A 5,722-nucleotide genomic window follows, 5' to 3' on the forward strand; every position below is an offset into this window, starting at 1 on the left:
TGCCTCCTCCTTCCCTCAGCCTGCCCCCGCCACTGCCCGCCTCAGGTCTCCTGCCATGTTACATGCCGCCCCTGATGGTCAGTGCACGTCATTACGAGCGATCAAACTCCTGGTATCATGGTCAAACTCCCAAGGGGACACTTTGCATATTAGCCTTTTATATAGATAGATTATTGATTATTTTCTCTATGCTGTGCTTTATATCCATGTGGCTATTCTGTAACTACCAATGTGTACTTCTTAATCCCCTTACCTCTTTCACCCAATCCCCAACATCTCCAAATAGGTAAATCTTCACTTCCTTCCACTCAGGCCTGTCCAGGGAGGTTTTTTTTTAACACAAAAGTTTGATAAACTGTAAAATACTGAATATATCTTAACTTTTCACTGTTCGGCAACAATCATAATTTTATATGAGTTTTCACTTTTAAATCACATACATTTTAAAAACAACTTCAATTGTGTTTATGAAATGTTTACTTGTTTTTAGGGAATGCTTCAGTAATCCTTTACGATGTGTTGGCATCCCCCAGAGAGGGAAGAGAGAGAAAAGCAACCTCTCTGTGCCAGGTCTTTTCCAATACATTATTTTACTTAATCTTGAGAGCTTTACTGATGGGACCTCTATCTTACAGATGAGGAAACCGAGGAATGAATCAAATGCTTTCTTCTTTGCTCACCTTACCCTGATTCCTCGCTACCCTCCTTAGTCCCTTGGATTACACTATGCATAGTGACACCAGGGCTGTCATACCTAACAGTGTCCCAATTTGCACTAATGATAGGTGTCCTCCTCCTCCAGGGAAAGCAGAGCCTGAGCACAGACAGGCTCAGGAGCAAAGCCTGCAATGGTGCTAGCTCCATGGCGCCATCTGCTGGCTGTCACCACCCAGTGCATGACCCACATGGCAGAACTAGCTAGAGGTGTAAATGCAAAAGTGTAAATCTCACTATTGCATTTAATCTCCATAACATCTTTTGGCAAATATAATTACTTGTCTTGCAAACACTTAGAAACTGGGTCTCAAAGAGGTTATGTGCTCATCACACATCAGGCAGTGAATAAATGACAGGTCTCTTCACCTACAAAGCCTGAACACTTCCCAGCACACCATGCTGCCTCCCTCAGTGATGTAATTGCAAGGGAACATTATCCATATCGTTCTGTAGATTCCTTCAAACCATTCAAACTATAAGGAAGATGCCCCATCCAGCATCTTTGCATAGAGTGAGCACAAGGTGTGTCCTAGTGTGAGAGCTGCTGGCCATACTTGGGCTCATTTTCATGGCCAACCGCCCACTTGGGACCACTTCTTCCTGCTCAGACCCATCTTTTCCTGTTCTCTGAGAGGCCCAATGGGAGCAAGTAAGCTCTGTCCTAATGAGGTTTCCTCCCACACCCCCTTCCTTTCCCCTAGTCAGGACTCACAGAGCCCCATCCTGAGGCACCGAGACAGGAGGCCACGGGGCTTCTGACTGCGGACAGCTATTCCTGGGGCTGTCGTCATTGCCCTGGTTCATGGATGGACATGGCTGCTAGCGCCACAGAGACTGGGCAGCAGAATGAGTTTTTTCGTTTTGTTTTTTAATATATCTTATTATTTCAGAGAGGGAGGGAGGGAGGGAGGGAGGGAGGGAGGGAGGGAGGGAGGGAGGGAGGGAGGGAGAGAGAGAGAGAGAGAGAGAGAGAGAGAGAGAGAGAGAGAGGATGATGAGAAAGAATCATCAATTCGCTGCCTCCTGCATGCACCACACTGGAGATCAAACCCACAACTCAGGCATCTGCCCTGACTGGGAATTGAACTGTGACCTCCTGGTTCGTAGGTGCACCACTGAGCCACAGCTGGGCCAGAATGAGGTTTAAATTCACAAAGACCCAAATGAAACCCTGGCCCCTCCTTTTCCTAGATCTCTGGTTTTGTGCCAACTCCCCCAACCTCAGAGTCTCATTCAAAAATGGGGATAATAAATGGGGGGGTGATAGTTCCTGCCTCACAGTGTTTTCTAAGGACTAAGTGAGATTGTGTAAAGCACTCAACCCAGTGCCTGGCACATTAAGTGCTCAGTAAATGGTAGCCAAGAAAGAGGTGAGGTGTTGGTGTTAGATTTGCATCTTCCCTCAGTTTCCTGGGTCAGTAGGGGGCATTGGCATCTGTGGAGGTGGCCTGGGGACAGGCAAACATCCTTTTGGCTTTAAGCTTTGCCACTTCTTGGCTGTGGGCCATTTGGTGACCTTGTGTGTTCTCTCTGTAAGGCCTGTAGTCTTTAGTAAGCCTATTTGTAAGGCTTTAGATGCACATTTCCTACTGGCTCATAAGGACGCTTTTAAAATGTCATAAACATTACGACACTCCTCAGATAGCACAAGTGCTCAGAAAACCAGTGACTGTCATTGCCCGCGCTGCTCTGGGGCTGAACTCATGGGAGGGGGGATGAGCAAAAGAGTCTTAGGGTCCACTTCTCCTCTCCCATCTTCCCCACTAAATGAAGCTGGTTTCATTCATGTCGCCCTGAAGAAGGAAAGAAACAAAAACCGGAAAGGAGCAGATCAGACTCCGCTCAGTTACTGTTTGCTGTGGATCAGCCTCTATGCCCAGATTACTTTAAGAAACTCCCCTTTCAAACAAGGAAACTCCACTGGAGCAGAAACAGACACTGCAGGAAGTCAGTGTTTGTGCAAAGCTGTAGCAGAGAGTACCTGTTCCTCTCCTCCCGAAAGCTAAGAAAAGCTCTGGAATCACACAGGAGATGAGCCCCTTCACCATCAGCCTCTCCAGATCAGAGAGTAAGTGCATCCAGGGTTATAGCATCCTCTATCCAAGAGTTGGGAGCAGGAAACCTGGAGTCTGATCTCGTCCCATCAGTCCTGGGAGCCTGATACCTGAGCCTAACCCCAGGTCTCACAGCCTGGCTCACTGGGGGTGAGCTGGTGCCCACATCGGCCCAGTTTCCTAAAGCCACAGGGATGCCAGGCTCACTACTGATCACCGGAATGGGTTTGATCTCCAGCCCCGGTGAGGGCGAGTGCCAGAGGCAACCAATCAATGTGTCTCTGTCACATCACTGTTTCTCTCCCTCTCTCGGGAAAAAATTGTTTTAATTAATTAATTAAGTTGTATTAAATACAACAGCATCAACATTTAATTTAAAAATAACCCGTTTGTGTTCATAATCTATTATGTGTCCCACCCACCCACAGTCCTTGGGATAGTCTTTGCCTTGCTGGCTCCTTGCAAGTGCTTACTGGTTAGCAGAACTGGAAACGGTTGCCTCTCAACGGTATAAGTGCATTCCAGTCCCCAAAACAGCAGGTCTGACGTACAAGTTTTTGTCCATTTCTCAGATGAAGACTTATCTTCAGGGTCATCCTTCTCTCATAATTGCTCACCCCTTCCTGGAGTTCCTATCTTCAAAAGATGTTGTCTGGGACTGGTGAACTGAGCAGCCAGTTAGGTGTTTGAATGATTTGGCAAGGATAGAAAATGACTCTTTGGAATATGAAATTCCAGGAAAAACTGGAATTCTAGCAAATTTAGGAGTCCAAACACAGAAGCGGCTGCACCCTCAAGGTCTCACATGCTGGCCTGAAATAAAGGAAAAGAAGCTCAATGTCTGCATGTGTGAAGGGTAGGTGTTGTAGAGTGAGGACATGTAGGGATTTCCAATGTCTAGACTCAGGCTTCTTCCTTAATGTGTTTTTTATTGTGTTAAAATACATATAACAAATTTACCATTTATTTATTTTTTAAAAATATATATTTTTCTTGGTTTGAGAGAGGAAGGAGAAGGAGAGAGAGATAGAAACATCAATGATGAGAGACAATCATTGATTGGCTGCCTCCTGAACACCCCCTACTGGGAATCATGCCCGCAACCTGGGCCCATCATGTTCATTTTTAAGCCTATAGTTCAGTGGTATTAAACTCATTCATATTGTTGTGTAGCCATCACCGCCACACATCCCCATAACTCTTTTCATCTTGTAAATCTGAAACTCTATACCTATTAAACAATAACTCCCCATACTCTCCTCCCCACCAGCTCCTGGCAACCACCTTTATACTTTCTGTCTCTATGATTTGACCTCTCTAAGTACTTCATATAAGTGGAACCACATAGTATTTGTCTTTTTGTGACTGGCTTATTTTCATTAACATGATGTTCTTAAGGTTCACCTATTTTGTGGCATATTGGAGAATGTCCTTCCTTTTTAAGGCTAAATAATATTCCCTTATATTTATACTAGAGTTCCCGTTGCAGGAAGATTCCTGCAATAGGGCTTCCTGCTTTCAGTCCCTTCTCCCCGCCCTGCCTGCTTCCCTTTCTTCTCCTCCGCCCCGCTTGCTTGCTTCTCCACAGTTTCGCTCCCTTCTACAGGCTTGGCTTCTTTCTACACTGTCTTGATATGCAAATTATCCACCATCTTGGTTGGGTTGATTTGCATACTCACCCTGATTGGCTGGTGGGTGTGGCTTGGGCATAGCAAAGGTGCAGTCAATTTGCATATTACTCTTTTATTATGTAGGATACTACATGTTGCTTATTTATTTATTGGTCAATGGACACTTAGGTTGTTTCCATGTTTAGCTTATGAATAATGCTGCTATAAACATGAGTGGACAAATAGCTCTTTGAGATCCTGCTTCCAAATCTTCGGGGTATATACCCAGAAGTGGAATTGCTGGATTATGTGGTAATTCTATATTTAATTTGTTGTGGAACCTCTCTATTGTTCCTCACTTAATTTTTTTATATATGTCTGATGATTGGTGCAGACACCTGGATATTATCAAGTAGTAATATGTCATGAGAACTTGCCAGATTTCCAATGTTGTGAATGTCACTAGAAATCAACTACTTATGGAGACATTTTGTTTAGCTCTTCACAGAAATAAAGGTTTTATCAGGTAGGTGAAGTGTTCCTCACTTCCATGTACATGAAAACATTTGAGGAGCTTTTCTGAACTTCCCCATTGGCAGTTCCCCATTGGTGGGTCTGAGATGGGGTCGAAGTCTTTGCAAAACATGGACTTCCTTCAAGTCTCAGTCCCTTCATCTGTGACATGTGGTTGCCAATGGAAGCCACCCCAAGCTTATGAGGCTTGGGTGAGATGACAGTTGTGAAGTACAGACCCAGGAGCTGATGTATAATCGCAGGCTTAATGACGGCCAAGTATCGTTGTTATTGAAGGGAAGCCTCCTTTGCAACCTTGCAGCTCCCATTCTTGAAATGCAGACTTCAGCGAAACCATTATAGGCCATAACTACCCTTGCTTCATACTGGAAACTCCAAGTGCTAGAGTAGCAAATACCAGACTATATTTTCATATGTAATTTCCACTCATTAGTTGTGTTTTTTTCGTAACTCTCATGGGAGTTCTTTCCCCTGTATTCCCAACTGGGTTGCATCCCAAGGGGAATGTGGGAATATACAGCTTGAAATATTGCATCAAAAACTTAACTTGGGAAAGCAGGATTGCAAATGCATCAGGTCAGTGTGTGGGAAATCACTGCAGGAGGAAGTGTAAATGGGTGCAGCCTTTACTATGGAGGACAATTTGGCAATTATCTTCCAACTCTACAGTAAACATATTCGTTGTGTCTCCATGTTTAGGCATCGACTCAGGGGGAAATACTGACATATATAAACAAAGAAGCACATACAAATTATATTATGCATATAACAGCAAATTGCTAATGATACAGACACCACCTAAATGTT

Source organism: Cnephaeus nilssonii (assembly GCF_951640355.1).
Source record: "Cnephaeus nilssonii genome assembly, chromosome: 19".
NCBI classification, from domain to species: domain Eukaryota; kingdom Metazoa; phylum Chordata; class Mammalia; order Chiroptera; family Vespertilionidae; genus Cnephaeus; species Cnephaeus nilssonii.